Here is a 22,584-nt window from a genome sequence, read left to right as displayed (position 1 = left end):
GACAAAGATTCATATAAATGCTGGTCAAAGCTGCAATTAAAAATTAGACCGATTTTGTTCATTTGTTTTTCTGACTTTTTCTATCCTAACATGATACTTAGGATATGTGTGATCAAAGAGTGATCAAATAGTGATTTATACAAAAAGTGGCAAAATGAACATTTAAAATGTTTTTAAATGATGTAATCATGTATTACAAAATCACTGATGATGTTGAATTCATTGTCATTAGAAACCGTGGCTTACCCATGTAACAGTGAACTCAAAGTGAACTAACTACAGTATAGGGAATCTGTTTATATGTATCATACAGTAGCCTAAAAATGAAGTATATCAAAACAATGTGCAAGGAAGGTTTTGAATATTAATACCTGAATATATGTTACCTCATGTTTATATTTCCTATTGCTCAGTGCCATACCAATTCCAAGAGATAAATGTTTATAATAATAGAGAAGGCCAAATAGTAAGGATACTCTTGCTCATATCAAACGACAAAATGAAAGGATAATACAGCATTTATTATATTCTGGGTGCTTTATATGTATTATATATATGTAATATATATTTATATATGTAAATTATCTAAAATTTATTAATCAAAAATTAAATACATGCATCATAATATGTATTTTATAAATAGTCTAACTCCGAAGTTCATGCTCTTAACTATCAAAGTATGCTAAAGATATTAATGTTTCAATGAGAATTGAACTTCATAATTTGTAAGCACCAGGCAAGGTGAGAACTATTGATTTATTTGTTTTTCCTTCAGAATTTGGTGTGTCACTCATTTTCTAGTTTCTGAATCCTAGTTCTTCTTTGATCTTACTCAGCTAATGCATGTATATGTGTTTATGTACATCTGTGGTATGGAGCCAAAATACATTAATTTTCTATCCACATTGTTAGATATCAGAAGCTTCCAATAAAGAACTATTGTCAATTTCTTGTCTTGTGATCAGTGGTTGCAGTTTGTTCAGTATGAAGGGGGTTCCAGGATGCAGAACTTTCAATGTTAAAACCAGGAAAAAAAGTCTCAGGAAAACTATGATGAATTGGTTCATTTTTGTTTTGGTTTGCATTACTAGAAGCAGTGTACTTTCCTATCCTAGTCTTCCTCCACACACACATTTAATAGTTTTTGCTTGTTTATTTGTTTTTAAGTTTTGAAATAAACTAATATATCCTTTAATATGTATAGAGATGATTTACACTAATATCTGAAACCTTTATAATAATATAATTTCTCTCTTGTTTAAAAATTTGAAAAAATAATAAAAAAATAAAAATTTGCACTAAAAGTATTTCAACTTAGATGGACTCATAAATTGCTATATGTAGGATTCAGTAATAGGATTTTGTTATTAAGAGACTTTAAGAAAATACCTGAAACTTTTCAGACGACCACTGTTAACCCTTTTCCCATAGAGAGAACTATTCCTATAAGCTTTTGTATATCGTCCTCAATTTCCATTTAAGGGTCATAAATTTCAAGTGACGCTCCTCTCCAGAGCTGGCAAATTACACTACATCATTGCTTTCTGGCATTCAACTGGAGAGCCATATATCTTGCACTTTGATGGCCTCATGCTGAATGGCCATCATGTAATAATAATAATAATAATAATAATAATAATAATAATAAAAAATGTATAGGAGTGTGTTTTCAATGATACACAAGGTGAAATATGAGTAAAATTCCTCCTACCAATAACAGCACTTACGCTTGAAGTAATAGCTCTTTCAGAGTATGGGGAATGGATCTTTTAATGTTTAATTCTAAATGATTTGATGATGATAGGCTCTCAATCTTGACAAAGCTCATGGTATGCATAGAGAAATTGCTTATTTTGATAAGATCATCTTATGCACATTGCACAGCTGAAGAACATTTCAAACCCCCTAATGATTAGAACTACAATTATCATCTGTGACTTATGTCTGTGTGTATGTATACCTGCATGACTCTCTTATAACTAGTATGTTATTTAGGCATGTGTTGGGTGACCGGACTTGCATTCCAATTTTCTCAAGGCTGTATTACTTTAAAAAAAATCAGTGCTGTGGAACACTATGGTAATCACATGTGTATTCCACTCTCAGCACATAAACATATATTATATAACTTTTCCAGACAAGGCTCTCCTACAGATTCTTAGGAGACCTCCTATGCAAGTATGTAATAAATGGGAGGTAAATTTCAAACAAATAGCTTATTTTTATTTCCAATTCAGTCATCCATTATGTAGGTCCATTATGTTTTGGCTCCTATGGAGCTGAACACCGCAGGAGTAATGAGTTGAGCAGTGCTGACTACCATTCTGATAAGACCAGAAGCTGAGACAGGGTAATTTAAATAGAATAGGCTGGCCAATGGCTAGATAGAAGGCTTTGAATGAAATGACGAAGCCATTTACAGAATTGGACAGCATCACAAAGGCAAGATCATCTAGGCTCAATCCCTCATCTATATCTCATGTGGTCCTCCTTGGAATACTGTGGCCATCGCCTGCTGTTAAAACACACTTTGTTCTCTTGCAGGTTAGCAAATAACATCTATTTGGAACTATTAGGATTTGCTGGTTTCACTGAGGAAAAACCCCACAGAGCTTTAAATAAGAAACTGTACTTGTACTTATCTAATTCTATCTTCATATAATCTACACTCTGATAATTGAAAATCAAGCAACAAATGTAAGAATGAAGATTATTTAGGCCTAAGAGTTTAGAACAAATAACAATAAAACTGTAAATCACATTGCAGCTGGAGGCAGAGATAATTATAGCAGATATTGGATAGCTTTCTTTGCCTTTAGAAAAACTGGGCAGTGAAAGAGACTTGAAGGACAAAGTTGAGGGTGAGTCTTTGATAGCAAGTTTAGTTTAAACATTTGTGGATTTAATGATCCTGCTAAATCATTACAAATAATAGTAGTTCTTGTTGCTGAGATGTGAATTTGAAACACAGTGAATGTCAATGTGGAGAAAGGAGTCATGTGGTGAGGGTACAAGCTTGAATGAGTACCCCTTCTATAAGCAGCCTGTTGGTCTCATTTAATGCAATATTTTATTGAACTCAAATAATAAGGTCGTGAAACTGGTATTACTATCCATATTATGCAGGTAATAAATGAGGAAATGATGTGCTATTGTGAATTTCATGAATTTAGACAATTACTGATATTCTTTGAAAATACCCTTTGTTAAAAAAAAAAAAAAGAAAGAAAATACTCTTTGTTAATGGTATCAAAAAGCACGTCAGAAATTACAAGTTTTATCTTCATCCTGGCAGTCTGATCCATTTGAATATAGTATCTTGGAAATAATTTGTTTTATCATCATAGAACTGATGACCAGTTCTCACTGAATTAGTAGCACTATCATGTATATTGTACAAATTTTTTTTTACTAATCTTATTATAGATCTTTAACATTAAGAAATATTTAAATTAAATATCATTAAATATTTTGACTATGATTAGGATTATTTATAAGGCTTTCTTTCATTATTTAAATATTCAATTAATGCTAAACACTTGCTTTCTTAAAAATGCTCTGAAGCAAATACTTTTCTAATTTTGTCTTCTGGTTTTTAGGATATAAAGAGTCCATTTGGGAGATTTCCTTCCTGAAATTAATAACTGCTTTAGTACGGAAAGTAAGTCCAAAAGATCAAATGCATGTGCAGATAGAATTTGGCCCTTAAGACAGCTTGCCTAAATCCGGCTTTCAAAAATCTGAACAGAATGATCTTGTACAAAATATTTTTAGTCGGCAATTTCCTCACCTAGTGCAGAGCATTTTTCTATACCTTAGGGTAAAACTGGCAGACTGTCATCCATCCTGTTTTTGCCTCCCAATGCAAATTGAAAACATAAAATTTGGTGAGGATGAATTAAATTAATGGTAGGAAAAACACAAAAGCCTGTTTTATACTGTGAGATGCAAGTCTTTTTGCCATGGGTTAATTTATTTAATCTACTTTTTCTAGTCTGAAAGACATAGCCAACCTGCAGGTACCACACTCTTGGAGATAGCCCTAGCCAAAATATATACGGTTGGAAGGAGTAAATGCCTATCTTAGAGTTTGCGTTGTACTCTAATCCTATTATTGTGGATGGAGGAGGAAAAGGATGTTTTTCCAAAGAACAGGTGCACATAGCAAGCCAGCTAGAAGTAGAAATATCTTGTATAATAATGTGTTAGTTTAATCAGTACTTTACCTCTAAATTTCAAGGCAGGAAGCTCCAACTTTATAGCACAAAGTATGCTTCATAAGTTAGTGTTGACATTATTCGTGACTCGTCTAACTGTGTATGTTCCCAAATAGGGGATCCTAAAATCCACATCTCTTGTTTTTGGTGTGTCTTCCTAAAGCAAAAAGTCTGTACAAGGTAAGTCAAAATTCCTTTCACTGGGAAACATGTATGTTTTCCTTTGTAATGGGAATATTAAAGTTAACCTTTACATCTGTTCTACTTTCTAATTACACATGGAAACAACAAAAAAAGTGTAATTCACAACTGTACCATAAAACATAAGTTGTATATGATTTAAATTTGTATGCAGCCTACACTTTGTTCCAGGCAATATACATCTGTTATGTTATTCTCCTGTCACAGACATAAATCAACAGGGAATGTCTTTCCCTGGGGAAGAATTTTCTGCTGCCTTAGCCTCTATGTAAACAAAACATGATTTTTCTCTACAAACAGAACTTTCATTTCATTCATTTTTTGAGCAAAGTTCAAATGACTATATTGGTCCTGTGAGTTTGCTTTGATTCCAAGGACTAGCCCCAAACTTAAAAACAAAACAAAAAGTGCACTCAGACAGAAGTGGTCACTTTCATGAGAATTTTACAAACACCAAGTATATAGGAGGCTTTTTTTTTCGGAAATCTTTTTTTTTTTCTTAACTTTGTATTTAAGAAAGTTTAGAGTTGAGTTGACTTTATGTGACAATGTAAATTTTCAGATTATGACCCTCATTAAATAAGCCAAATTTCCAAGTCCATAGCCTCAAATCATACTAATGAATTCTATTTTCAGCCCAGTCAATTCATTTTCAACTGCCAGGAATCATTTTCTTGAATAAAGAAAATTTAGCCATAATATTTTAATTTGATTTGAAAATTAACTGTTTCAAATAAATTGCAAAATTTATAATGAATTTGTGTTGGGATAACATAAAATAACAGATAATCACATTCTTGTCTGTATAGTACGTATTTTGTAAATGTAAAATAACTGGATAAATTGAACTAAAAAAATATATGTCTGCCATTCATTTCATTTTCCCTGACTTCATTTTAATTTTTATCTCCTTGTGCCCTGAGTTCTTTTATAAAGATGGCTACATGACAAGTCTTTCTTCTTCCCAGATCGCTCTTCCAATATATTTTCTATGGTGTTCTCTGAGATTTATCATCCTCAATTACAATTTTTGTGTGATTAACTTTATTTTTCTTTGTTATTCAGTTGGTTGCAAAATTATATCCAGTTCCTATGTTTTGGATTAAGTCATACCATAGATCCCTTCCCTATCTTTATTCTATAATTCTGGGAAATATTTTAGTCATCTTTGGGAAATATTTTTAGCCATCTTTAAGTTACACTGTATAATATTCTATTTGGTCTTACTCCAAACTTTTCTGCTTTCTCAGCATCAAACCCTATCTCTGTTACTCTTACTCTCTGTAACTGACTTTTCTTAGTGTATTTTTTTTATTCAAATTCAATTAGCCAACATATAGTACATCATTGGTTTCAGATATAGAGTTCAGAAATTCATCAGATGCATGTAACACCCAATGCTCATCATGTCACATCTGTTTTTACACTGAGGCCTTCGGGGAGGGGGGCGGGAAGAAAGAAAGAAAGTTAAAACCAAAATACTTCTAATCTCAGCATACCTGTTTTCTACTCCCCTGAGTTCAGAGGATTCTTTTAGTCTTATTTACCAGAGGTAACCTGCCTACTAAAGCTATAATTCTTTCCTTTAGTCATGTATGACTTTTCTTTTTTAAAATTTCTCTTCACTGTATCCTTCCAGACCGCTGAAAATATGTTCAAGGGAACTTCATTCTAAAAACTAATACTAATAAAAAAAATAAGACTATCTAACCTCAAACTGTGTACCTGTAAAGGTTGAAAGACTGACCTCTCCACTGCTGTAATTATTGGAAAAGTTAGTGCACATTTACTGTTTCTATTGTAATTCTACCTAAACCTTATTCTTTTGCAGATCGGCTTGATTCTCATCACTCATTCATAACTGCTCTTATAAATATAGTCAAATCATTATTCTTAAGCTAATACTAATTGAAGGCTTTCTATGCCAGATATAACCTAAAACCTTTACGTAGATTACTTAATTCATCCTAATGACAGATAAGAAACTGGAAGTGTAGAAAACTTAGAAAATCACTGAAGGGCACAACAGATCTACCAAGTGGCAGAACTTGGGTTTGAACCCAGGTTTTCTAATTCCAAAGCCTACATACTAACTGACCTTTTCCTATTAGAAACCAAGTTTCAAACAAACAGGTTATTAGAATTATTTTAGCTGAGATCTTGAATTTTCTTTATCATTCATCAATATTGACTGCCACATTATTAATTCATCTTTCTCATTCTTTGGCATGTGATACTTCAATTTGTCAGTTCTCTTCTTAATTTCCTACCTGCTTCTTTCAGTGTCTCTACTGCTGAATTTTATCCCCTTTTCACTCCACCAATACAGATGTTACCAAATGGATATCTCCATGACCCCCTGCTCTCCCAGCTCCCTCTACACTGTTATATCTTTTCAACTATCACCTCTATGGAGCTAACTCCCAATTTTATAAACTCTGACGTGAGCTTTGTCCTGAGATACAACTTTCATTTTCAGTTGATCTTAATCATTCTTTACTTGTTGAGTTTGAATATAATTAACTTTACATCAAAATAAAAAGGTAAGGTTAAATATTATTACCATGATGTCACACAGATATTATTTTTTCTGGCCCCATACCCACCAGTACTGCTAATCCAATGAATATTGAGGAACTGGTCCAAAAAAAAAAAGATGTATTGCTCAAGACTATATATATATATATATATATATATATGGAAAAAGATATATATCCATATATATGGAAAGATATATATATATAAAGATATATTTTCCATAGATAGATAGATAGATAGATAGATAGATAGATAGATAAAGAAGCCAATTTATTAAGCAGTAAAATAACTGGAATTTGTATGTGAAACACAGTTTTTTAAGCTTTTGAGACAACATGCTATATTTGGGACATTTCTTAGATGATAAGGTTTCTATGACTGTTTTTATCAGCTTTGCCCTTGCCTTAAAACTGAATCCTGGATTTAACTCCCCTTTTTTTATCTTCTCCGGTTAATTCTTTTACAGTGCTCATTTTTTTTCCCTAGTCCAAGTCATGTTCAGTGAATAGGGTGTTATGCTGAAAAGTACAAAATTTGTACATTTGTTTTGGTCAGTTTGATGATCTTTGTAAGACCAATGGATCTGAGATCCTATGATTAGTTTTCAGATGGGTGGGAGATGTATGCCATCATAGAAATAGTGGGTATATGTTTCTTATATGATTTTTCTTGGCCTCACAACTATTCCATGTGACATATGCTGCACTACTTTTAGAAATTCACCAAGGAGTTTATTAAGAATCTGAAACAAGGGGATCCCTGGGTGGCTCAATGGTTTAGCCCTTGCCTTTGGCCCAGGGCGCAATCCTGGATCCCCGGATCGAGTCCCACGTCAGGCTTCTGGCATGGAGCCTGCCTCTCCCTCTGCCTGTGTCTCTGCCTCTCTCTCTCCCTATGTCTATCATAAATAAATAAAATCTTTAAAAAAAAAAAAAAGAATCTGAAACTATCTATTGTTCCTCTAGCTGCTAGTGGATTTGGTACTACAGGGAGTGAAAGGAAATCACAGGATAAAACAAAACAAAACAAAACAAAGCACTCTTCTTTCTTAGGGTTTCTGCAAGTTGATGATGGCCAGAAAAATTTTCTGGATAGGGCTACCAATGCCTTGTGGTATGGCACTATTAGGCATACATTAAAAACTGCACCTTCAGAAATACCATCTTGGCTGAGAAAAAAAAAAATCAGAAGGATGTTGACAGTTCAAAGGGAGTGAATGAGGGGTGCCTGGATGGGTCAGTTGTTTGAGTGTCAAATTGTTGATTTCAGCTTCAGGTCTTGATCTCAGGGTCAAGAGTTCAAGCCCTATGTTGGGCTCCACACTGGGCATGGAGCCTACTTAAATACCACCAATACAACTACAACAACAAATACAGGGAGTGGATGATTACTATGTAATGAGCTAACATCAAATGGGTAGTAGATGAGGCCTTATATTCAAGGAGAGAAAGCCAACATATTTAACTTGGATAATTTGTGAGCTAATGTGTAAATACCTTCAATGCATTTTTAATGTTTTTGTTGCTATCCATAATATGGGGTCACAGATTCCTTTAATAGAATTAAAACATTTTAGATTTCTTTATAACTTTTAATCTGAAATTGGAGGATACTGAATATAGATATGGAGGATTTTGAGCATCAATGAATTGAAATAGTATATAAACTAGGAGCTCTGAATGAGCTTTTCTGTTATAAAGGAAACCTGAATTATTTAAATAGAGTATCCTTTGCTGAAGTGAATGGGTGACAAGAGTTGTAATGTACTATTGTGAGTAGACTACCTTGTATCATTTAGATGATGGGAAAGCTATGGAATGGCATGAATCTGAAATTAAGTTCACTGTGGCAGGAATTCAAGTGTTCTTAGAAGTTGGAGGTTTTTCAGCAATCTCTTATACTTCCCATCTGTCCCTGTTCTAGGCCCATGGGTCTTTCATTTTTATATACTTAAGGTTACTATTTCCATTGAATGGCCATCAGAATTCCATAGGGTTATGTTATGAATGGGGTATGGTAGATTATTAGATAAAAATAAGGATAAACCAGTATAATATTAGTGTAGCTCTCTGCTCAATCCATCAAAAGGCCTTTATGATGAAATAGGACCATCTGACCTCTGAGCCTCCTAGGACTCTGGAGAACTCTTCAGTTCCAGTCAACAACATCTGCACATCTGGCTGATGCTTCAGCTAATTTTTGTGGGGGCTGAAAAATGATTAATTGTGTAGATCAGACATTTTTTAGAGTTAAACAAACTTTTTGTCCCTTTCGTAAGATGTCTTACAATATATGGGAGTCTACGTGTTGGTTTGGATTTCCTGGCTTTAGAAGTCAAAATTGTGATCAAGGAGGCTGACCTACACTGGCACAGTCTGAGTTTCTGGGCCACTCTCAGCTACTATAAGTAGGTTGTGGTGCTCAGAAATAGCCATTATTGTTGGAACTACTCCACTAGAAGAAAATCTTCATGCACTGAAGACATCTTATTCTCTCTCATAGTTACCAAAGTTGTTCTCTGATCTTGCAGTTTTCTTTCTTCCGGAAATTTGTTAGGTTTGCATTTCTCTGTGTTCTTAAGTAGAAAATGGCTGTCTGATTTGCTTTAATAAATGGAATATGAACAGAAGGGACACATTTTACTTCTTTGTTGAAGCCATTAATAACCAGTGATCAATTTGCCAAATTATCTTCCTTCCGCATGAAGAAGGGTCTGTGTTCTTGAACCTTTTTAATTAATGCAGTTTACAGATCAACACCATAAACATTTTCTGTGAACTTTCTAAAATGCAGAATGTCAGGCACCTCCCCAGAGGTGAATAAATGTATACATTTTAACAAGTGATTTGTATGCACATTAAAGTGTGAGAAGTGTTGTTATGAAAGCTCTGCCAGCCAGTGTCTCTGAGTGAAGACAATTTTAAAAGAGCTGCCAGCTAATCCACTGTGGACCTGTAATATTAGTGGAAATAATCTTTAGTTGTCTTAAGCCACATAGATAGGGTATTGTTTTTTATTGCAGCATAATCTAGCTTATTATAATTGAGATGAACATCAAAAACCCCACTGCTTTTAATAACATAGGATAAGTGATCCCACATACCTACTAAAAATGTGATATCTCAACCTGAAATATGAAATACCAGAATAATTAAGCCCTTCCTGAATGTGCAATATCATGTATTGTATGAATTGTTTTAAAAATCTTGAAATTACAGCCTTTCCCAATTATACACAAATAATGACTTTTACTTTATTTTATACTTTTTTGTTGTTGTGAAAATGTATATATAACCTAAAATATATCAACCTAACCATTTTCATGTGTACAGTTCAGTGGTATTAAATCAATTCATAATGTGCTACCATCACCACCATCCATCTTTAGAACTCTTCATATCTGACTTTTAAGTAGAAGTAGTTTCTTTTCTTTTTTCTTTTTTCTTTTTTTTAAATTTTAATTTTAATTTTTTTTTTTTTTTTAGAGAGAGAGTGTGAGCTCTTAGAAGGCTTCAGGGACAGGAAGGGGCAGAGGAAGAGGGAGAAGAAAAAGCATCCCAAGCTGAGCTTGGACCCTGACTGGGTACCCTGAGATAATGACCTGAGCTGAAATCAAAAGTGGGATGCTTAACCTATGAGCCATGCAGGCACCCCAAGCTTGTTTCCTTCTATTCCTTACTTTATTGAGTTTTGTTTTTGTTTTTTGTTTTTGTTTCTTGTCATGGAAAGATCCTGAATTTTGTCATGTGCTTTCACTTTTTCTACATCAATTGAATCATCATTTTTTTTTCATTTATTTTGTACATTGACCAATTTTTATATATGTAACCATCCTTGTATTTCACAAATATGTCCTTTATCAAATTTGGGAGGGTTTCTGACATCATTTCTTCAAATATTATCTGTGCCCTTTTCTCTGTCTCTTCTCATCCTGAGAATTTCATAATATATATGTTGACTGCTTGATGGTGTTCCATAAATACCTAAGGCTATTTATTTTCATCAATCACTTTTTCAGATTTTTTATTTATTTATGATAGTCACAGAGAGAGAGAGAGAGAGAGAGAGAGAGGCAGAGACACAGGCAGAGGGAGAAGCAGGCTCCATGCACCGGGAGCCCGACGTGGGACTCGATCCCGAGTCTCCAGGATCGCGCCCTGCGCCAAAAGCAGGCGCTAAACAGCTGCGCCACCCAGGGATCCTTTTTTTGTAGATTTTTAAATGTGATGATTCACATTATCCTATCTCCAAGTGTACTTATTATTTACCCTGCCTGCTCAAATCAGCCTTTGCTTTCCTTTAGTAAATTTTTGTTGTTATTATTATTACGGATTTTTTTAAAGATTGTATTTATTTGATAGAGAGAGACAGAGCATAAGCAGAAGGACAGGCAGAGGGAGATGGAGAAGCAAACTCCCTGCTAAGCAAAGAGCCAGACATGGGGCTCAATCCCAGGACCCTGGGATCATGATCTGAGCCTTAAGCAGACACTTGACTAAGCCACCCAGATGCTCCCTGTTAGTAAATTTTTTTAATTTCATTTGTACTTTTCAGCTTCAGAATTAAGTTTTGGTATCTTTTTAAGTTTTCTATCTTCTAAATTGATATTTCCATTTTTTTCATACATCATTTTAACTTTTCCATACCATCACTTTCTTTGCACAGTTTTAAGACAGTTGTTTTAAAGTCCTTGTCTAGTAGATCCATCATTATGTCTTTTTCAGGGCAAGTTTTGTTGATTTATTTTTTTCCTTCAAATGTGCCATATGCCATATTCCTATTTCTCTGTATGCCTTGATTTTGTTGTGGCTGTTGTTGAAAACTGAATATTTGAACCTAATGATGTGGTGACTGTGGTAATCATTTCTCTCCCTCACCCAGCCTCTGCTTTTTTTTCATTTTGTTTATTGTTTTTATTTACTTTTGGAGGAGGCATTATTGTTGACTCTTTCGGGGGTGAGGATCAGCCTGAGAAGTAAACGTAAGGTCTGCTCAAGTTTTGAGTCCATGCCTTTCTCTGGGCATGTGTGCTGACTTTAAAATTTTTCTTCATGTATACAGTGGCTTTTGAATGTTCTAATCTTTAATTTCTGGCTCCCATGAGGCAAAAAAAGAGAAAAAATGAAGAATAGTAAGAGCATCAGCTTTTAAGTCTCTCAGTTATCCCTTCAGTCAGAGGCGGAAGGCTTGCAACAGTGGTGGGAAGCACAGCAATAATACCTGCCTGCCTCTTTTGCCTGCACTCTGGAGATCACAAGCAATCAGTGATCAGAGCAAAGATCCCTGATATTTGGAGGAAGGACGGGGTTCTTTTTGTTCACCTTGGCTCTTAACAGTTGATGCAAGCAGCTTCAGAAATGCATGCATGGTTGCCTGACCCAGAGAAAGGAGGCGGGAGCTAACGTTGATGAAATTAATCACAATTTACACCTAAGCCTTCCCTGAGAGTTTCAAGGATTCAGTAGACTCCAGAGTATCAACATAATCATATCGTATAGATTCTGCCAATTTAATAGCTTCATGGATGAAGAGACAGACTTCTAGTGCCTCCTACTCCACCATCTTCCCCTGTATTTCTTTTACCTCTGCTTTTATAGTTGATATACAAAGAACTGCACATGTTGACGATGTACAATTCTCGAGTTTGGACATATGCAAATGCCTGTGATACCATCCCTGTAATTAAGGTAATCATCCATATGCAACACCTTCCAGAGTTTCTTTGTGTCCCCTTTCTGTGTGTGCTGAAGATACTTATCATGGAACATATTCTCTTAACAGATTTTGAAGTGTGCAATACTGTGTTGGTAAGCGCTGGCACTATGTTGCATAGCAGATGTCTAGAACTTACTCATCTAATGTAACTGAAACTTTATACCCATCAAATAATTGACTCTTACTTGTTAATTAATAGAAGTGATATAAGAAGGCATGGCTTCTTCAAATCAATATCGACTGTTCTAGTATTTGGATTTCCTCAGAGAGTTCATTTAAAAATAATCATTGCTTTTTCTTAAATTCAGAGGGAATTTGACAGCAGGTTCCTTTGCCACAAAGAGTAACAGCCTTGAATATTGTTTTTTGAGGCTTTTATTTATTTATTTATTTGAGAGAGAGAGTGAGCTTGCACATGTAAAAGTGTGGGAGGGGCAGGCAGGGGGACCAGCCAAACTCCACTCTGAGTGTAGAGCCCCACAAGAGACTCGGTCCCATGATCCTGAGATCATGACCTGAACCAAAACCAAGAGTTGGCTCCTTAACTGACTGAGCCACCAGACACTTGTTGGATAATTTCTTTTAAAACAATGGCTTTAGGGGTGCCTGGTGGCTCAATCAGCTGATTATAAGCCTCTTGGTTTTGGCTCAGGCCATGATTTCAGGGTCATGACATCAAGCGTCATGTGGGGCTCCACATACTAACAACACAGTCTGCTTGCCCCTCTCCATCCTCCTTTGCTCTTCCCCCAGTTAATGTGCTCTCTTTCAAATAAATATAAATAAATAAATAAATAAATAAATAAATAAATAAATAACATCTTTAAAAACAACGACAACAAAATAATGGCTTTGTTATGGAGAGGGAGATGGAAAAGAAAAGATGAAGTCTTGGTCTTTTCCCAACCACAGAGCAAAATTTTAATAAAGTATACTCCAAGGGAAAGGTGAGCCAGTCAAGGGAGGCAATGGCCCCAGAAACTCCAAGGTGTGTGTTTATATCGTTTTTTGGGGGGTGGGTCCCAATGTTTAAATCACAAGCCTAGATTATATAATTAGCCAGCCATGCATCTCCTTTCCCAAGATATATTAGAAATGACTGCAGGGGGTAGGAAATTGCTACGTTATTTCTTATTCTGGAGACATAGTTCAGATAAGGACAAGCCACTGCTTTCTGCACAAGTGTAACAAGCACAACAAACTTAACTCTGGCCTGCCAGGATCTTGTAACCACAGACTAACTGCTGAATGGGTGGAATGGGGTACCCTGGGTGGTCCTTGGTTGGGGCTCTCAGTCAATATGTTGAGGTCCATCCTCCTGTGGCTATGCCTAGCTTCCTGCCAAATGATTTAACAATTTTCAAAGGAGAGTCAGATTACTAACAATAGTAATTCTGTGAGGCAAATCATATGCTAATCAGCTATGTCATTATTTTCATGACTCTTTTTTTTTTTTTAATTTATTTATAATAGTCACAGAGAGAGAGAGAGAGAGGCAGAGACACAGGCAGAGGGAGAAGCAGGCTCCATGCACCGGAAGCCTGATGTGGGATTCGATCCCGGGTCTCCAGGATCGTGCCCCGGGCCAAAGGCAGGCACCAAACCGCTGCGCCACCCAGGGATCCCTTTTCATGACTCTTTTAAGGGACACTTATTCAAAAGAACTATTTTACTTTCCATTCCAAACTTAAAAAAAAAAATCCTTGATAGAAGTTAAAGAAAGCAAAATAAGAACTTTCCTGAAGATTTATAAGAATATGCATATAAAATTGGATCTATAAATGATGGATACATGTTTCTAAAAATTAGTAAGTAGACCTCATTTGGAAACAAGAGGAGTTTAAATCATGGGTTTGAATGAGATCACTTAGAAAATATGAAGGAGGAGGAAACTAATGTTATCAGGAACCATAATTCTAGTAGAAATAGTTCCTTTGGGTAATTAAGAGAGAAAGTTTAATAAAAGAAAATTAGGAGATTTTATTAATGCATGATGTCCATCACACCAGGGAAGTTGGGCAATTTCCTAATCCAGACTAAAATAAGAGTGGGATACAGTCACAAATTATGGTCCATTCACTCTCATTGCTGTATGCTAATGTACCATCAATTAAGAGGGGAAGTCAGAGCAGAAACCTTCACTGATTTATCCTTCATGACATACTGTGCAGTGTATTGCATGGCATAGAATGTTACTCCAAAATGAAAAGCTTTAAGTTCAACATTGTATACCTGATTAAGTAAAATAAATTTTACCTATCTGGGGAAATATTTTCTTGTCAGAAATCTATAAAAATATAATAAACATTCTAAGTTAAGTAGTGGAATGACAAGAGGAACAATATTAAAATGTTTCTATACACAAATTCTATGCCATACAATTCTATTGCTCCATGAGAAGTTGAAACCAAATATCTTTGCAGGACTCAAAGAGAAGATTCAAATATGCCTAACCACCAAATTAATCCCAATTCAATCATATTTTACCTTGCTTGTAATTGATGTTAGGCCTCTGTAATATCAGGACTCCACAATTTTAACCAGTTAACACACGTATGACAACTCAGAAAACCTGGACAGTGCTCTGGAGAGTGTGATAGAACCTGAACAGACAACTCACAAAGGAACTGAGAATACGTATTCAAGAAATAAGAACTAAACCTATGAGTTAAATTAAGAACTGTGTCATAGAAGCCGTTGGAGTGGGATTTCTGATGATATTGAAGTTCCAGCAATGAAACATATTAGTTCTGTGGCTTTAAACAAATCACTTATTCTCCTGAAAGCTTTAGCATCCTCATCTATAAAACTTTGATCTAATGAGCACCTTATTCTGAGGATTAAACAGATAATACTCATGAGAAATCTGATATATAAAAGACATTAATGTTAGCTATCTATCTCCTTCTGAGAAAGTTACCCTTAGCAACTTAAATTCAGTAATATAATGTGAAGACACTGAATATAATGTGCATGTGGGTGTCTGTATATGAACAGAATCATTTTCTCACCCATCAGGACAAAAATGCTATCTGCAATTTATCAAAAGGTTTTCATTCCAATATATGATTTAATATTTACAGTTAGGTTAGACACTACTCCTAAAGATACTACTTTGGTTTGATTTAAATCTATACAGATTCAGGACTATGAAACAATACATACCTAATGGATTAAGCAATTTTGAGACCAAAGGTGTGAAATCTTTTTAAATAATTTACCATGACTTGTCAACCAACTATAAAAGACAGAGCTCAAAAAACTCCTAATTTTCTTTGAACAACAGGAGAAAATTCTCTTTCTTGAAAGCAGTTTCTTGGCACATGGGAACATTTAAATGGTAAGAAGCTTGATGTTTTCTTTATTTGAATTTATTAAGTTTTTATTTTAATTCCAGCATAGTTAACATAGATGTTATATTAATTTAAGATTACAATATAATGATTCAACATCTAGTGCTCATCACAATCTTCCTTAATCCCCATCACCTATTTCACCCATACCCCCACCCACCTCCCTTCTGGTGACCATCACTTAGTTGTCTATAATTAAAAGTTTGTTTCTTGATTTGTCTGCCTTCTTTTCTTTCCTTATTTGTTTTGTTTCTTAAATTCCAAGCATGAGTGAAATCATATAGTATTCATCTTTTTCTGACTTATTTTGCTTAGTATTATACTCTCTAGGTTTGATGTTTCTGAAAGGCTCTCAAATATATGCAATATCATATTTTTCAAATGGAGTTGGAAATAAATCAGTTTATGGATCTCATGAATGAACAATCTAGTTCACCTCAGCTTGTGTGCAATTAATTTTTTAAACATTGGTTATTTGAAATATTTCTTATTTTCTTCTTTCAGTGATATTTATGGATGAATAACTGTCCCTCCCTCTAAGGGAGGGCATCATGCCTTGTGCCTTCCTCTACCGACTGGCAGTTCTGTTATACCACTGATGTAACAAAAGGGTGACTCAAAATACCATCTGGCAATCTGGAGGAATTCACCTTGTTCAACACAAATTTTATCTGCAAATCAGTTAATTCACCAGTATGTTTCTGCAATGTCCCTTGTCTATCTAAGCAACCTCAGGCCAGTGAAATCTTCCTTGAGATTGAAGGTGAGACAGTATTATTGGTGAGTCATGATAAAAGCTTGAAAACACTGAAAAATAGTTTTAGCAACTCATATTAATAACCATGCTGTGCATTGACATTGAAAAGGAGGTTGCTGCTTATCAGCTACTTTGTTTTAAATAGTGTTTTTAATGACACGGACCTCTCTTTTCTCAAAACTATATATTTTTACTGTATTGCTAAAAATTATAGTAGATGATGACACAAAAGTGTGGTTTTTTAAAAATCTACTTAATCTTTCTTTTTTTCTATCTCTAAATCCATATTTTTGCTGTAAGAAGTAACACTGCACTGGATCATTGAAATGATAATGTATTCTGTTAAAATGGGAGGCAAAATTATAGAGTGGGCTAGGCAAAATTCTTTGTAAGTATGAGGAAATCTATTAACTACCTGCAGGGTAACTATACACTCAACATTTATCACTAAAGTCTAGCACAAAACAAATAAACACACAAGAGGAAAACTCTCAAATCTCAAACAGAACATAGATGAAATGCTAGTCAGAAAATAGAATTTGCAAATATCACACAAAATTACCTGAAGAAAGAAATGGCACAGAATGCCATGTTAGGTGTTTTTTTGTTTTGTTGTTTTGTTTTGTTTTGTTTTGGGTTTTTTGTTTGTTTGTTTTGTTTTTTAGAAAGCAGTAAGGGTTTTTTGTTTGTTTGTTTTGTTTTAAGATTTTATTTATTTATTCATGAGAGACACAGGGAGAGAGAGAGAGGCAGAGACACAGGCAGAGGGCAGGCTCCATGCAGGGAGGCTGACATGGGACTCCATTCCTGGTCTCCAAGATCCAGCCCTAGGCTGAAGGTGGCGCTAAACCGCTGAGCCACCCGGGCTGCCCCCATGTTAGTTTTTATGTGCCTTTCTTAGGACATTTCCTATCATGGAAGGGAAAGTTGATACCCCCAATCACTCTCTCTCCAAAGGAAATTTTGGTTTGCAGTATTCATTTTATTTGGATGTTAAGAGTTTTGGGATCTGAAGCTTTTATACCTAGAAAACACTGTTATCTGCCTTCACCTGTGCACTGACTTCGTCTATTCCATGTGGTTTATTTTCCTTCAGAATTGCTGCTGATCTTTCTTCTTAACACACTTGACACCACCTTGGTTTTCTGCCATTGCCATCATTATTGCTGATGGTGCACCTGCACCTGGTAGGGTTTTAGATACTTGGAAATACTCCAGCCCTTTCATCCCCAAACTGTTTTTGTGTAAAATGTCCTGTCTCTGAAGCCTTGCTTAAAGTATGCATGAAATCATCTTTGCTTTCACAAGTTCCAGACATTAATTGGGTGACTACGTGTAGGGCCCTTCTTTGTCATAAAGTGTGTATTACCTAATACATAGTACCTAATACATAGCACTTAATACATAGAAGAAGCTGCCCCTTCCCTTAAATCACAATAGATTGGAATGACACATAAAATATTATATGAATACTATATGATTCACTTTATGTCAGAAGAATGAACAGAGGAATGGCCACTAATCTACATTCAGCAAAGGTTTTTTGAAAAGATGGCTGAATTGAATTTTAAAGAATAAGTATTTTTTTTTTGGCAAAAGAAGAGTGGTGGGTATGTATGTTGTATGGGGGTGCAAGTGTCCCTGGTTATATGTCTAGACAGAAAGGAAACCTTTGCAAAGGTGCACATGTGTAAGGTACTATGGTATTTTTTGTACTATTGAAATACTGTACATAGTTTAGCCTAGAGTGGAAAAGACAATATTGAATGAAGAGGTATATCTAGAAAGAAGGGAATTAAAGCAGACCGACATAATACGAATTTGCTTGAAGAATGAGCTAGGGAACAGGTTATGATGTCTTGTGCTCTTTTTGGCTGTCTTGACCCAGTGACTCTGAAATCATCTACTAGTACTTCTATTGCCACTCTCACTAGTACCATTGTGGAAGTCTCAGTATGCACCAGGTTTTGTGCTAGATGTTTTACACTCATTAAGTCCCTAAATATATCAACTCTATGTGGTTTATTATTATTTTAAAATTCCATTTAGGTTATATTAAATTTAGAAGTTAAGTAACTTGCCCAACTTGTGCAGCCAGTATGCCGCTGCATTTGTCCTTTTTTCCCAGACTGCCATGTTGTATCTGATACCTGTGTTCTATTTCTCTTAGGGTAGATCCATAATATGTTTGTATTCTGAAGTGCTAAAACTTGAACCTTCCTTTAAACAAACAAACAAAAAATGATCCAGTGCTAATTATTTTCTGAAAGCTGGTTAAAAAAGAATTCAGTCCTGTTTAACTTACTTTCCTACATTCCCTAAAGACTTTGCCATTATGGTTTCGTTTTGTTTTTTCTTTCTCAAACATCTTAGTTCAAATGCCTCCGACACACATGCTTAGCAGATGATATTGCCACAGACTTAATTATAAAACATAGAAGCCATTATTTGGGAATTCCCTCATTTCTCTAATAGCAACTCTAGAACTTATAGCCATATGCTCCAGGCTTTACTTTTTCCCTTGACTTATAAGAAGAAAGGGTTCCTCTTCTTAGCAGAGGCCAATTCCTTTACATTTGCTGAGTACCCCATGCTCTCTGATTTTAATAAATCCATACCTTCAGTTTTGCTCATTTTTCCTACATCTTCAAGATATCTCTTACAATTGCATCATTTGAATTTTCTCGGTTTCCCATTTACAAGCTTCTCTTCATTCTATATTTCTTTTCTTTACTGCCCTATTTTTTCAGAGTTTCCTGCTAACTCTCATAGCATTTTTTACTGACATTTTAAAAATATACATAGAGAGTCTTCAGTCTTCATCTATAATACCTATTCATTCTTTGTGTGTAGAGTGTGTTGAAGGAGGGCAGGGGTTAAGGTAACACTGATTTATTAAGATTGACTAGTTAAAATGAAGATTGGAATTAGATAATGTACTACTCCTCAACCTCACATTTGGAAAAGGTAAAATGCCCCCATTTCACACTTACTTGAATGTCTCACTCACCATTATCATGACCAGAACAATATGGTAAGAGTCAAGAAGCAGTTGGCAAGGTGTAGAAGCATTAGTTGGCCTATTGATGCATCATCAGCTTTGGAATCATTATATCTTTAAGGTCTAGATGCTGGTCTGTATAGTTCTTGGTTATCAGCAAGAAATTATTTCATTTAAATCAAACTGTGATTTTTGGCTTAGCTTAGCAAACAAATGGCACTCCATGAGCTGGTTGAACCTTGAAACTACATGGTCCCATACTGTGAATGTTTAAAGGTACTTGTGGTTCTCTACTTGTCCCCAGAGCAGTAACTCTGTTATTCTTATCTGTTCTCTGATTTCCTGGGCAGTTGCATCCAGAGTGCCCTCAGATGTCCCTTCATATGATCCAATACAGCACTTCCATATCCTTTTGACAGTGTATTTAGCATAAGTTATCATGTACTAATGGTAGAAGTTAAAGAGCTTACTAATATGCCTAGTCTTGGGTTTGGGTTCTATCATTATCTTCCAAACAAAATCTCATAGATTAAGCCTTGCCCTTCTTGAAAACGTTGTCCAAAAGAAAGTTTCACACATCATATGCCATCACAGAACTAAGTCCTTAGCCCTACAAGGTTTTGCAGAGCCTAGTTCTCCTTTTCTTCAACCTCAGATGATTATTCCACTCCCATGCTTCTGGTCTTCCATGGACTACCCATATCTTATACTCTTTCCCAGGAAGGGACATCATACTGATATTTCTTATATTTGAAATTATCGTTTCATTATCCTTGTGCCACCCAAGGGATGACTATATCTTAATAATTCACTGAGTGCTAAGCCAAATATTCAAATTCACAGAAGCCATTCTCTAAACTACAAATCTAAATTTGGAGACCCTGTTATTTTCTCTTGACATGCTGTCCTTTTCTTTATAACCTTACCAATTTTTCAAGCCCCTTGTTGGTCATTGAATTTTCAGCAAGTAGCACATAATCAGCACATAGTTATATCAGCACGCAAAGGGTCCTCAGTATTTTTAATGAAAAGATAAATGACTAATGTATGAATGAATATTGAGTGTTTTATTTTTCTACTGTTGTAGTAAACTGGGAGGAGGGAGCAATGTTTGGCACCCTTTTATTTATTTAAAACACTGAGCTATGCCCCTTTTCACTCATTTCCTACTATAATCCTGCCAGAAACTTTATAGAGGAATCAAGGTTATTAAACTAAAGATTTATATCAAGGAAACAAACTTGGACATTCACAAATTTACTCAAGGTCAGAGTGTCTGTTTACTTATCTATTTAAGTAAGTCTGTCTGATTCCAAATTCAATGATCTAAGAACATCTCCTTTTTATAAAGTATTCACACTTGAATTAAAAATACTTAATCTTGATGCTATAAGCATGATCTATTACAGAAAAAAATGATAAGTTTCTTTACCAAAATTTAAAAATTTCCACTCTCAAATTAAAATTTTCCATTCATGTTAAAAATATATGAGTTAGAAGAATAAATTTGCAAAACATATATCTCATAGAGGACTTATGTCTAGAATGTATAAAGAGCTCTTAAAATCAATAATAAGAAGGGACACCTGGTGGCTTTATTTTTGTTGATTTGGTATACCATGTTTATTTGTGAACATTGAACCACTCTAGAATAAATCTCATTTGATCATAGTGAATTATCTTTTTAGTGTATCGTTGAATGCTCTTTGCTAATATTTTGTTAAGGATTTTTGCATCTGTGTTTATCTGTAGTTCTCTCTCACACTCTCTTTTTTAAATATTGTTTTACTTATGTATATATTTATTTATTATTTTTTGTGGTGTATTTGTCTGGTTTTATAGTCAGGGTAATGCTGGCTTTGGAGAATTTGTTTGGAAACTTTTTTTTTTAATTATTTCTATTTTTTTGGAATAGTTTGAGGAGTATATGTATTAGCTCTTTAAATGTTTGGTAGAATTCACCTGTGAATCCATCTGGTTGAGGACTTTTGTTTTTTGGTCATTTTTTGGTTACTGATTCAATTTCATTACTAGTAATTGGTCTGTTCAGATTTTCCATTTCTCCCTAATTTAGGTATGTAGGGGTATATATTTTAAGGAATTTTTTTTTAATTAATTTTTATTGGTGTTCAATTTACCAACATACAGAAAAACACCCAGTGCTCATCCCGTCAAGTGTCCACCTCAGTGCCCGTCACCCATTCCCCTCCAACACCCGCCCTCCTCCCCTTCCACCACCCCTAGTTCGTTTCCCCGAGTTAAGGAATTTATTCATTTCTTCCAGATTGTCAAGTTTGTTGGCATATAATTTTTTGTGGTGTACTCTTACAATTCTTTGTATTTCTATGGTGTTAGTTGTTACTTCTCTTCTGTTTCTTATTTTGTTTATTGGGTCTTTTTTTTTCTTGATAAATTTGGCTAAGGGTTTATCAATTTTGTTTGTCTTTCCAAAGAACCAACTCAATTTAATTAATTGTTTTGCTGTGTGTGTGTGTGTGTGTGCTTGTGGTTTTGTTTTGTTTTGTTTTTGTCTCTATGTCATTTATTTTTGCTCTAATCTTTATTGTTTTCTTCCTTCTCCTCACTGTGGGCTTTGTTCTTCTTTCCTGTTTCCTTTCTATAATCTGATTCTAAAAATTTAATTTTTGACAAAATATTTAATTCTTCCAAATCAGAAATTTTTAAATTTCCTATTCAACCTATTTCCACTTTATGAAAAATATGCTAATAACCTAATTTGTACTTCATTTTCTCCTGAAAGTTGACATAGTAAGTAGTATATGTTAGAATTATAGACCTTGG

The sequence above is a fragment of the Vulpes vulpes genome, chromosome 15 (assembly GCF_048418805.1).
Source record: "Vulpes vulpes isolate BD-2025 chromosome 15, VulVul3, whole genome shotgun sequence".
In the NCBI taxonomy this organism is placed as follows: domain Eukaryota; kingdom Metazoa; phylum Chordata; class Mammalia; order Carnivora; family Canidae; genus Vulpes; species Vulpes vulpes.
The sequence above is the reverse complement of the archived record's forward strand: the minus strand, read 5'-3'. Positions refer to the sequence as shown.